Source organism: Tamandua tetradactyla, chromosome 5 (assembly GCF_023851605.1).
Source record: "Tamandua tetradactyla isolate mTamTet1 chromosome 5, mTamTet1.pri, whole genome shotgun sequence".
Lineage (NCBI taxonomy): Eukaryota > Metazoa > Chordata > Mammalia > Pilosa > Myrmecophagidae > Tamandua > Tamandua tetradactyla.
Window position 1 is genome coordinate 24,628,214 of NC_135331.1, and position 13,145 is coordinate 24,641,358.

General features: G+C 42.9%; 1 protein-coding gene and 1 pseudogene across 8 annotated transcripts in view; both read right to left on the reverse strand.

Moving 5' to 3' along the window:
• LOC143683795 (zinc finger protein 280B-like) overlaps window positions 1–13,145 on the reverse strand; it is a 51,161-nt gene that overhangs the window by 24,897 nt on the left and 13,119 nt on the right. For 2 of the 8 annotated variants that reach the window (XM_077160139.1, XM_077160131.1), the window contains exons 1-4: window positions 7,102–7,238; window positions 5,921–6,201; window positions 5,671–5,723; window positions 5,164–5,401 (exon numbers count right to left, since the gene is read on the reverse strand). The gene's annotated coding sequence lies outside the window, so the exon portion shown is untranslated. The other 6 variants (XM_077160135.1, XM_077160132.1, XM_077160136.1 and 3 more) reach the window with 6 other exon arrangements.
• LOC143682985 (glycoprotein-N-acetylgalactosamine 3-beta-galactosyltransferase 1 pseudogene) lies at window positions 12,250–12,976 on the reverse strand (annotated as a pseudogene).

The window sequence follows — 13,145 nt, forward strand, 5'->3', positions numbered from 1 at the left end:
TAACACTTACAGCTTTCCTCCTTAAATCAGGTCCTAAGGAATCCACACATAAAAAAATATATTAGAACAAATGAATGAGTTCAGCAACACTGTTAGCATACAGAGTCAGTATTCAAAAATTGATTATATCTCTATACACTAGCGATGGACATTCTTAAAAAATGAAATTAAGAAAACAATTTCATTTACAAGAGGATCAAGAATAAAATACATAGGAATAAGTTTAATCAGAGATGTAAGACATATAAACTGAAAACTACAAAATAAATTGTTGAAAGAAATTAAAGAACTATACAAATGGAAAGCTATCCATTGTTCACAGAACAGAAGACTTAGTATTGTTAAGATGGCAATACTCCCCAAATTGACCTAAAACATCAACACAAACTCGATCAAAATCCTAGTGGATTTTCACAGAAAATGACAATGTGATCCTACAATTCATTGGAAAGGCAAGGGCCACAGATGAGTCAAATCAATCCTGGAAAACATGAGCAAAGTTGGAGAATTCACATGTTCCAATTTTAAAACTTGCTACAAAGCTAAAGTAATGAAGATTATGGTACTGGCATAAGGACAAAAATGTAGATAAATGGAATAGAACTGACAGTCCAGAAACTAATATTTATGGTCAAATGATTGACAAAACAATGCAGAAAGAATATTTTTTTCACTAAATGGTGCTTGACAAAAGAATATCCATAAACAAAAAAAATAAATAAATTTAACTCCTAACTCTCACCATATACAAAAATTAACTCAAAATACATCAAAGTGTTCCCCAAAATGTTAAACACAGAACTGCCATATAACCCAGTAACTCCACCTTTAGGTATATACCTGTTTTGCTTTGCTAAAGCTACCAGAATGCAATATACCAGAAATGGAACATCTTTTAAAAAGGGGAACTATTAAATTGCAATTTTACAATTCTTAGGCTGTGAAAATGTCCAAATTAAGGCATCCAGGAAAAGATACCTTTATTCAAGAAAGACTGATAGGTCCAGAACACCTCTGTCACTTGGAAAGGCACAAGGCAACATCAGCTAGCTTTCTCTCCTAGCTTCTCATTTCAAAGGCTTCCCCAGGGTTGTTCTCCTTCTGCATCTCCAAAGATCTCTGGCTGTGTGGCTTTCTCAGCTCTGGCAGTTCTGTAGCTTTTTCCAAAATCATTCCCTCTTAAAGAACTCCAGTAAGCAACCCCACCTTGAATAGGTGAAGACACATCACCACGGGAACATCTTCATGAAAGAAGGAAGCCTGAAGAGAAAGTTAGCAGATGACTCCATGTTCGCCATGTACCTTTCCAACTGAGAGAGAAACTCTGAACGTCATCGGCCTTCTTTAACCTGGATGCCTTAGACTGGACATTTCTATAGACTTTCTTTATTTGGGACAATTTCACAGCCTTAGAACTATGAATTTGCAACTTAATAAATTCCCCCGTTTAAAAACCATTCTGTTTCTGATATATTGCATTCTGGCAGCTAGCAAACTAGAACACTATGTATAGAAAGTCCATAAAAGAGCCTACCAAGAAGTTATTAGAACTAATAAATTGAGTAAAGAGTTGAGATACAAGATCAACACGCAAAAATCAGTAGCGTCAAAACCCACAGAACTGAACAAAGAGTGAACCCTAAAATAAACTATAGACTTTAATTATTAATAATGCATCAATATTGGTTCATCAATTGTAACAAAAGTTTCACACTACTGCAAGGTGCTAACTATAGAGAAAACTACATGTGAGAGAGTGTGTGTGTGTGTGTGTGTGTGTGCGTGTGTGTGTGTGTAGCAGGGCGACAGGGTGTATGAGAACTCTGTTAATCTCTGTGAAAAATTTTCCATAACCTAAACTGCTCTAAAAATACAGCTAATTATTTTAAAAGAGGAAGAAAAAAAAGAGAGGAAGATTTCACACACATGAGGAGAGCGTGGTGCCCAGAGGCAGAGACCGGACTGTCGTGGCCCTAAGCGGAGTAACGCCAGCAGCCCCCAGTGTGGAACAGCTGAGGAACAAGCTATTCTCAAGAACCCAGAGGGAGTACGGCCTGCAGACACCTTCGTTTCAGGACCAATGGTACTGATCTCTGCCCTTCAAACCCATAAGCAAATAAATTTCTGTTGCTTTAGGCCACCTAGTTTGTGGTAATTTATCACAGCAGCTACCAAAAAAAACTAAGACAGAGAGTAGATGCTAAAGGGTTTATTTTTGGGTTAATGAAAATGTTCTAAAATTAGACAGTGGAGCTGGTTGCACAACTTCTTTTTTTTTTTTACATGGGCAGGCACCGGGAAATGAACCCTGGTCCTCTGGCATGGCAGGCAAGCATTCTTGCCTGCTGAGCCACCGTGGCCCTGGCTGCACAACTTTTTGAATACGAAAAACCACTGGATAGAAAAAACACTCAAGTATACACTTTAAAAGAGTGAATTTTATGGTACATAAATTACAATTCAATTAAAAAAAAAAAAAAGGCCAATAGGCTGGTGTGGCCAGCACATCTCAACAACTGATGCTAAATTCCCAAAGCAAAGCCCCCAAGCAGACACCATACACAGAACAACGGGTCAATAATTAGGATTATGGGAACAATACAAGCTAACCTAATAAAGAGAGTTAAGCTACTATCAGCTGGCTACTTTATAAATTTGCAGGAGGCATACCTTCCCAGGGATGGAATACTTCTATCTTCCCACAGAACACATTAGTGGTACTTTTCTGGTACCAAGGACTTAGCAGACAAAATCTGTTTTAAGTAAGGTGACTAAATATCCTGGTTTGACCAGGACAGTCCCAGCTTAACCTGCTGTCCTCAAGGTTTTATCAATAGTGCCCTTTTCAGTTTTAAAAGTACCCCAGTTTGGATGATAAATTTTATGGTCACCCTCATTATAAGGCATCAAGGGGTTGTGAAAGGGCTCCCTCCATGCAAGACAGGTGGGCCCTGTCATCAATGTCCAGGTAACTAGGATCTCCCTGCTGGAAAGCACCTGAGGGGAATATCCTGATAAGGCTTCTTCAGGGCATCTTTTTCCACCCAAAATGTGCACAAAGAATCTCAAGATTGCATTATTCAGTGTTAAATGACTGATTAATTAATATATACGTTAAGGTAAGGAATGAGGAATGGACTGAGAATCAGGTACCTCACAAGTATAGGGAGCTTACACGGATAACGTTAAAATAGGTTGTGCCCATGTATACTAAGTGTTAAGAACTAAAAAGGTGAGTCACTATTATTCCCCACCATCTCAAACTGGCCACATGGTAATACTGCTACATCAAAACTCAAGAGTCCAGAAAGCAAAAGCAATGGAAAAAGGAAACGGATTTTATTTTTCTTAAGTAAGGAGGGAGATATTGTTCATCTATGGGAACGTCGTAAGAGGTTCTACTCGTAGTCATATATTCATGTTTGGTATTATTTTGATGTTGACTATTTTCGGTAGCTATAAAATGCACTGAATTCCTGTTCACAAGAGACTGAGAGACAGACATGAAACAGGAATAGTAAAGAAAAGTTTGCACGGTTTTGATAGTCTTGTGACCACATGAAAAAAGAAAAGCAGGGGTGAGGGGGTACTGATGTGTCCGAGAGGAACCTGAGCAGACCATCCATTCAACAAGGCTGGTGAACCTATCATATACTAGGCGCTGGTCTAGGTTCCGGAGATACAGCAGACACCCAAGTAAAGTCCCTATCTTGTAAGAGAGCTGATATCATTGCAGTTAAATTTAGATAAACAGATGGATAACAGATAGAAATACAGATATATGGTATATCAGACGATTATAAATGCCATGGAGAAAGACAGAGCAGGGACAAGGAGATAGAAACAGACTGATGTTTGATTGATGGGGTTATGCGTATCTGGGGAAAGAGTAATCTCCCAAAGGGAAAAGAAAATACAAAGGCTCTGAAATTGGTCATTACGCAATGACCAATAGGTGAGCCAATTGAAAGAGAGAGAAGTTGGAGATGAGGTCAAAGACTGAACTGGTAGCCATGGAGCAGAGTCAAGATCGTAGGGCTATGCTGGTCATTCCAAGTTCTTTGGCTTTTACTCTGAGTGTGATGGGAGGTCACTGGAAGGTTCTGAAGGAGGGTATGGTCTGACTTATGTTTCAAAAGGATTACATTGGCTGATGTGTACAGAATGTAGAGGGAAGCAGGAAGACAAGTTATAAAGATATTGGAATAACACAGAAAAAAGATGGGGTTATCAAACAGAGTAGAGAATGGTCATACTTAGCTGTTGCTTGGATCAAAATCTTTTAGATATATTCCACAAATTTTATTGATGGATTAGATGTGGGATGTGAAAGACAGGAGGATGACATACAGAAGGTAGATATATTAGACTAGAGATGAGGGAAAGGTCTGGGTAGGGTGATAAATTTTGGAGCCTTCAGCATATAGCACTATTTAAAATACAAGACTGGATGAGATCGCCTAGGGAAAAAAGCAGATGGAGAAAAATGAGCCCTGGAACACGCCATCAGAGAGTTCAGGGAGATGAGAAGGAAACAGAAAAGGAGCTCAAGAAGGAACTCAGAGCCTCTGAGATAAGAGGCATCCTGGAACCCAAATGAACAACTATTTTGAAGTAGGAGAAAATAAAACCTGGCAATGATGCCAATGGATCAAATACATTGAAAACTAAAAAATGGACCACTAGACTAAGTACGTGGAATTCATTGGTGACCTCCACAACAGTGATATTAAAGGAGAATGGGAAATGCCTGGAGACCACAAATACAGACAACCAGGAGCAAAGTTTCCATAACCATAAACACAAATAAAATAAAATAATTAGGACAGGGATGTGACATCAGAAGAAGGGCGTTTAACGAGAGGTGATGTTACAATCATTATGTTTGCTGATGAGACAATCCAGAAAGAAAGAAAACTAAATAGTCCAGGAAAAAAGGAGGCATCTTAGAACAATATCCTTGAATAAACAAGTCTTTCAGATTTAGTGCACGGGCAGAAGGTTTTACCTTAGCTAGAAACCAAATAATCCCCCCAATTAAGTAATGGGACAATGCCTGAGATTTTATGGAATTAGGCTTGAATAGTGAATAATGGCGGTGGTAGCCAGTCTCCAATATGTCCCCCAACCCCCACCACAAACCACACCTCCTGGTACTCATACCTCATGCAGTCCTTTCCCCACTGCACCAGGGTTGGTCTGTGCGTCCAATCATATAAGGCAGAAATGATGTTTTGTCAGTCCAAAATTAGGTTATCAGAAGACTCTACGGCACTGGTCACTTTGGGTGCAAGCTCTCTCTTGCAAAACTTTCTTTGGGGGCCCATGACAGGAACAGGCTGAGGTTGAAGTTCTCTTGATGAGGAAGTGAGGCCTCTTGCCAATAGCCAAGTAAGTGAGCCTAAAGCAGATCAAACAGCTAGTGAAGTACTCAGGGAGTACAGACCTGGCTTTATTTTTGTCAGCAATCTCAGGAGGGCTCTGAGCCAGTACTGCCCAAGCTGAACACCTCCAGACTCCTGACCTTCAGAAACTGTGTGAGATAATAAATGCTACTTTAAGCTTCTAAATTTTAGGATAGTCTGTTGCACAGCAATAGATAACGAACACAATGGGACTTCAGTGAGCTGTATGCTTAAGTGTGTTGGGTAAGAATTCACCTATACTCACCCACCAGCATGTGATGAGTTCAGACAGCCTCCCCTGTCCAGCCGCACAAAACCCTACGTGAAAGGGTACAGAAGGAAACAAACTCCTTTTTAAAAAATACAAACGTCCTTTGAATGAACAACTTTAATTCATTAACTGAGATCTTAGGTATAAACTATATTTATTAACCCATTTTAGCTCCCAAACACAGTAAGAGAAGTCAGAGCTTTACAGAGCTTTAATCTTCAGGTGTTCGTTTACTCTCTTTTACCTTTCAGAACATCCGGCGATAGACTGCCATCTTTCTCTTTAGGAAAGCAGCTTAGAGGACTCAGGAAATACAGGAACAACGGGCGGCCTGAATGGCTCACACACATCAAGATTCCTGCAGGAAACACCTCCGAGACAGGATGCTCTCGCGCAGGAGCACAGGAGAGAGAAGGCTGGAAAACAGAAGCAGTGACCTTGGCTCTTCTCATAAAGATCTCTTCTCTCACCTCGGGCGTGCGCTGCTTTGTCTATGCACCTGCGGCATCTCAGGCACGTCACATCCTAGAGCCAACCAGAGAGGAGGGTTAGGGACATACACATCCAGGCACGGTTTCCGTCACACTACCTACAAGGACTGCCATTTGGCGTTTATCAAGCATCTCACACTTGGCTGAAAAGAACTGAACTTTGCTTCCTAAAACCCATCCTTTCAATCCACTTTAAGTCGGTAAAGAAAACACTCCACTTTTGAGCCGCCCAAATCAAAACCCCGGAGATCTAGGGGGTGGTGGGGTGGAGGGGGGTGCCACACTTAAGTCAGGGTAGATGCACGCGGTTAAAAAAAAAAAAAAGGGAAGGTGTGCAGTGGCGGGGAGAGGCCAAGAAATGAATTTTGAATTTTTAAATGCCTGAAAGGGCATTAAGGGGCTGGGGAGGACGATCGCGGCGCCGAGGCAGGGTGACAGAACCCGCTGAGGATTCTTAGAGCATAAGCGCCTCCGGAGACCAGGAGAGGGCCCCGGGCTGGGAAGGCAGAAGGGGGTGTTACGGCCTAGGTGGAACCCTCCACGGGAGAGCAGGTGAGCAGGTGAGGTCGTGGGGAGGGGGAACCTCCAGGCCCTCGGGGGGGGGGGGGGTGTATTGCCAGGCCCTGGAGGAGGGGGATACCGCCAGGCCCTCAGGAAGAGAGGGAACCGGGAACCTCCAAGTCCTCGGAGGGAGGGTGGTATCGCCAAGCCCTCGGGGAGGAGGGGGCACCGCCAGGCCGTCCGGGAGGGGGCATCACCAGGATCTCGGGGCAGGGGGGCATCGCCAGGGCCCGGGGGGGGGGAGGGCGGGAGGGCGGCACCGCCAGGCCCTCAGGACAGCGGGGAGGGGGTAGGCATGAGGGCCGGGGAAGGGAGGGGAAAGGGACTCCCGAGGTCGCCACACCCCCCTTGGAGGGCCGCGGCGGGGGCAGACCATCTGCGGCGCAGGACCGGGACCAGCTCCGGAGTGCCGGGCCTCGGCCGCGGGATCCCTCCCCCCTCCCCGGAGAGGGCGCTCGGGGCGACTCCAGGTATCCGATACGCCACGCCGCGTCCTCTCCCGGCGTTCCCGGCCCGACGCACCCCCGGGGCGAAGCCCGCGGCCCCGCGGCCCCGCAGCCCCGCAGCCCCTCAGGCCCGGGCGCCCCTCTAGCCCCTCCGGCCCCGGCCCCGCCCCCGCACGCGCACGCGCTGCGACTGATGATTGGCTGCCCGGTGCCGGTGCCGGCGCGAGGCCGGGCGCGGTCGGGCGCATGCGCGCGCTTTGGCGCCCCTGGCGGCGGCCCGGCTCTGCGCATTCTGGCTGCGGGGGGCGGGGCAGCGGGACCCCGAGTCCCTGGAGGGCGGGGGTGCCTGGTCCAGCCCCTGGGGGATGTGCTTGCCCTCCTGGCGTCCAGCTCTCCTAGACCCCCGGTGTGTCACCTGTCTCGTAAAAGCACTAGCGTGTGGCCCGTGTGGCCACATCTTGCAGCTGGCTGAGAATGGCGTTTACGATTTAATTTAAATTGTGAAATTAAGATTACAAGAAGAAGATTGTTTGGGTCCCGTGAAAATTCTGTGAAATTCAAATTTGTGCCGTGAAAGAACGTTGTATTGGAACAGGGATATATCCTGCTACAACAGCAAAGCTGATGAAATGCGTGGGTGGGCACCTGCTGCTCCCAAAACCTGAGACGGCTACTGCCTGGATGGTTCCAGGAGAAGTTGGCAGAACGTTGGTTTGCTTGTACTTTTTCTTCTTTAATGTATTGACCATTTCTGCCAGGAGTTTATCTTGATAATCTTGTGAAAGAACCGGTTTTTGGTTTTGTTAAACTTCTGCAAAGGTATTTTTCTCTATTTCATTTATTTTTTTTTTCTTATTCTTTATTATTTTCTTCCTTCTTGGACCTTGTCGGTTTGCTCTGTTGCTACTTTTCCCAACTTTTTGGCGTGACTGTCTAGCTCATTGTTTATAACCTCGTCCCCCGCAGTGTTTTTAATGGTATAAATGTTAAGTACTGATTTAGCTTTGTGTCACAAATATTTAACATAATATGTTCATTATCATTCAATTCTGTGTATTTCCTAATTTCCCTAGTGATTCTTTCTTTAGTATGGTTTTATTAATGCACTTTAGAACAAGTGCCATTCATATGCCACGTTTTTTCCTGAAATGAATACTACTAATTATAAATAATCACAGGAAAGTTTTCATTAGACAAACTGTGTATGGAGGGGGTCACAGAAGGGAGGTGTGCTGGTTTGAAAGGCTGCATGTCTCCTAGAAAAGCCATGTTTTAATCAAAATCCCATTTCATAAAGGTAGAATAATCCCTATTCAATAGTGTATGCTTGAAACTGTAATCAGATCATGTCCCTGGAGATGTGATTTAATCAAGAGTGATTGTTAAACTGGATTAGCTGATGACATGTCTCCACCCATTTGGGTGGGTCTTGATAAGTTTCTGGAGTCCTATAAAAGAGGAAACATTTTGCAGAATGAGAGCGATTCAGAAACAGCAGAGCAGGACGACATAGCCACGAGAAGCAAAGTCTACCAGCCAGCAACCTTTGGAGATAAAGAAGGAAAATCCCTCTCAGGGAGATTCCTGAAACAGGAAGCCAGGAGAAGAAGCTAGCAGATGACACTGTGTTCACCATGTGCCCTTCCAGATGAGAGAGAAACTCTGACTGTATTCGCCATGTGCCTTCTCACTTGAGAGAGAATCATTGAACTTCATCGGCCTTCTTGAACCAAGGTAACTTTCCCTGGACGCCTTACATTGGACATTTCTATTGATTTGCTTTAACTGGGACATTTTCTCAGCCTTAGAACTGTAAACTAGCAACCTATTAAATTCCCCTTTTTAAAAGCCATTCTGTTTCTGGTATATTGCATTCTGGCAGCCAGTAAACTAGAACAGGAGGGTTTCATTTATGTTGTACTACAGATACAAACTCATGTCTTGAGTTTACAAACAACACTGAGCAATAAATTTTTTCTTCTAAAATTTTCTTTCAGGCAGATCACTTTTTAAAAGCAGTTTTATTGAGATATATTATATATTCACATATCATATAAACAGCCAAAGTGTACAATCAGTGTGGTTCACAGTATCATCATATAGCTGTGCATTCATCATCACAATTGATTTTTTTTAACATTTTCACTACTCCAAAAAATAAAAATTAGCATAAGAATAAAGTAAAAGTAAAAAAAGAACACCCCAAACATCCTATACCTCCCCATGCCTCCTTTTATTTATTTTTGTCTTTTTTTTTCCTTACTCATCTATCCATACACTGGATAAAGGGAGTGTCAGCCACAAGTTTTTCACAATCATACATCACACCTTAAAAGCGCTATACTTGTTCAATCATCTTTAAAAACCAAGGCCATTGGATTACAGTTCAACAGTTTCAGGTATTTCACACTAGCTGTTCCAATACACCAAACACTGAAAAGGTGTTGCGGTAGTTAGATTCAGTTGTCAACTTGGCCAGGTGAATGTGCCTAGTTCTGTTGCTGTGGGCATGAGCCAATGATACGTGAACCTCATCTGTTGCTGATTACATCTGCAGCTGGCTAGGAGGCATGCTACTGCAATGAATGATGTTTGATTTAATTGGCTGGTGCTTAAATGAGAGAGCTCAACGTAGCACAGCCAAAGCAGCTCAGCATACCTCATCTCAGCACTCACAGCTCAGTCCAGGCCTTTGGAGATGCAGAAAGGAATCACCCTGGGGAAAGTTGTTGGAACCCAGAGGCCTGGAGAGAAGGCCCGCAGAGATCACCCTGTGCCTTTCCACGTAAGAAAGAACCTCAGTGGAAAGTTAGCTGTCTTTCCTCTGAAGAACTAACAAAATAAATCCCCTTTTATTAAAAGCCAATCCATCTCTGGTGTGTTGCATTCCAGCAGCTAGCAAACTAGAACAGGTATATCTCTGTACCACATAAGAACAACCTCTGGAATGGTCTTTCCACTCTATTTGAAATCTCTCAGCCAGTGAAACTTGATTTTGTTTCTTTTCTCTTCCCCCGTTGGTCAAGAAGTCTTTCTCACTCCTATGCCAGGGCCAGGCTCATTCCTAGGAGTCCTGTCCCACAATGCCAGGGAGATTTACACCCCTGGGAGACATGTTCCACGTACTGGGGGAGAAGGCAGAGCTTTTTAGCATTGTGTGTGTTGCTAACATGGTGTGGTGTGGTTTTAGTAAACTTAATTGTCTTAGTTTAACACGTGTGGTCAGGAACTGGCAACAAAACCTTTTTCCTGTTCCCTCTTCCTGGCTACCATTTTCAAAACACATATTCTTCATATATATATGAAAAATACATTTTAACTGACTTCACAGCTCATTAAATCTTCAGTTTACTGTCATTCATATGGAAGATTTCTAATATGGAATGTTCATTTATAAAGAATTTCCATGCTGATATTCCGGTATTCTATATCAGAAATGTAGACGTCCTTCTTCAGTGCAATGTCAGACATTTTAACTCTGTTCATTTATGTCTTTCTTTCAACAGTTTCCTAATTTTACTTTTCGATCATCATTTTTGTACATTTCACTTATTTGCTTTAGAATATTCTCAGGTTGATATCACCCATAAAAATAATCAAATGGGTGACGATAATAAATGAGGTATTCTAACTCATACATAGTTGGAGGGTCAGTGTTCTGGTTGGAAACTGTTGTGGACTCCAGAAAAGCCATATTCTATAATCCTGATTCAACAATGTAGGGTGGAATGTTTTATTAGTTTACTTTCATGGAGATGTAACACCCAATATTGGGTATAAGCTTTTGATTAGATGGAGATGTGGCTCCTCCCATCCCACGTGGGTCTTGATTGGTTCACTGGAGTCCTTTAAAAAGGGAAGCATTTTAGAGTAACCTCAGATGCAGACACTTAGAGAACAGTTGCTTCAAAACCAACAGAGATGCAGACATTCAGAGATGCTTGGAGTAAAGATGCTTAGACACAGACGTTTGGGGATGCAAAGCCCAGCAGACATTGCCATGTGCCTTCCCATGAGATGCTAGCAAGCCAGAACCCAGAGTTATGTCCCCGAGGAGTGAAGTGAAGGCCCACAGATGCTTAGAGAGGAAACCACTGGCATCAGAAGCTGGAAGCAATGGAATCAGAACAGGGAGCAGCAGACACTAGCCATGTGCCTTCCCAAGTGACAGACATTGACCTTTCTTGAGTCAAGGTATCTTTATTTGGATGCCTTAGTTTGGAAATTTTTATGGCCTTAGAAACGTAAACTTGTAACTTAATAAATTCCCTTTTTAAAAGTCATTCCATTTCTGATGTATTGTGTACTGGCAGTATTAGCAAATCAAAACAGTCAACATAATGAAAAGAAGTTGCGAGATCAGAACAGCATCTGGGATCCTCTACAGGAATGTAATAGTTAATAATCCCAGTACCAAAAGATTTTGGGTCCATAACCTTTGATTGAGTGGTGCTCTGGTACAAGTGATGGAAAGTTTCTTTTCCAGTGGTATCTCTGGAATCTCCTGCTTCTACGTTTATCATTTCCATGCATCTCCCCAGTGCTGTCTTTGATGGAGGAACTATGTATACATTTTTCTGCTTTAAATGCATCAACAAATCTCTTGAAGGATACCTTACTCAATGCATATCCTGCTTGTGTTGGTTTGAATCTGTGGTAGACCACAGAAAAATCATGTCCTTTAATCCTCATTCAATGTTGCTGCATGGGAGTTTTTTAATTATCCATTGAGATGTGACCCACCCAATTGTGGGTGGTAACTTTTGATTAGATGGTTTCCATGGAGATGTGTCTCCATCCATTCAAGTTGGAGTTTGCTCACTGGAGTACTTTAAGAGGGAACATTTTGGAAAGAACCACAAGAGCCCACACAGCCAGAGCCCTTTGAAGATGAAGAAGAAAAATGCCCCTGGGGGAACTTCATGAAACAAGAAGCCTGGAGAAGAAACTAGCAGATGCTGCCATATTTGCCATGTGCCTTTCCAGTTTAGAGAGAAACCCTGAACTTCATCGGCCTTCTTGAGCCAAGATATCTCTCCCTGGATGTCTTAGATTGTATATTTCTATAGCTGTACTTTATTTGGGACATTTTCATGGCTTTAGAACTATGGACTTAATAAATGACAACTTAATAAATTCCCCCCTTTAAAAACCATTCTGTGTCTGGTATATTGCATTCCAGCAGCGAGCAAACTAGAATAGCATTCCTCCATTCATATAGCCCTGCTTTACATAGGGCTTAAATCTTCTCCCAAAGTAAATGGGTTTGTCAGGGGCGTATTTTGAAAGAAGTCAATGAAATTGTCTGGTATGACACTTTATCAGTATCTGGTTTCATAAACCAATCAGCATCTTCTAAATAATGGTCATAAACATATTGAAAAGCTTTAATTGTTTTCCAGTATAGCTGATCTCTGTTTCTCCAGTTTTTAATCCCAATGTAGGGAGGTCTTTATTTTCTTCTGAACTCGTAAACAAAACTTTATTACACCATTGCACCCATGTAGCTTTGACATGTTCGGCCTTTTTCTAGATATTTTTGAGTCCTGCCATAACCCAGCAAAGACCTTCACCCTTCTGATAGAGATTTTCAGTGGTGCCTCTGTCCACATCTTTATGTTGTTGGCCTCTGCACTAAAGTTCGTCTGTCCTAGATGATTCTGTCCATTACCACCTGAAGATCTAGCCTGAGGATCATTATGAAGAACATGAGGCAGGGTGTCACTCTGCTCTTCCAACAAAATACTAAATAGCTGAGAACATTAAAATAAAAAGTCTGATAGCTGATCCTCAGAGGAAGATTTAAAAGTCCAGCCCAGAGGTAGGGTCCATTTCCCAAAAGTGTGACACCAGTGGCGGCTCCACACCACTCCTCCTGGGGCAGAGAGGGAACAACACAGGGCAGTGGCAGTCCCTCCTCTCAGTGGACACAAAAGTGACTTCAAGGACACTACCTGAGTCCACCCACATT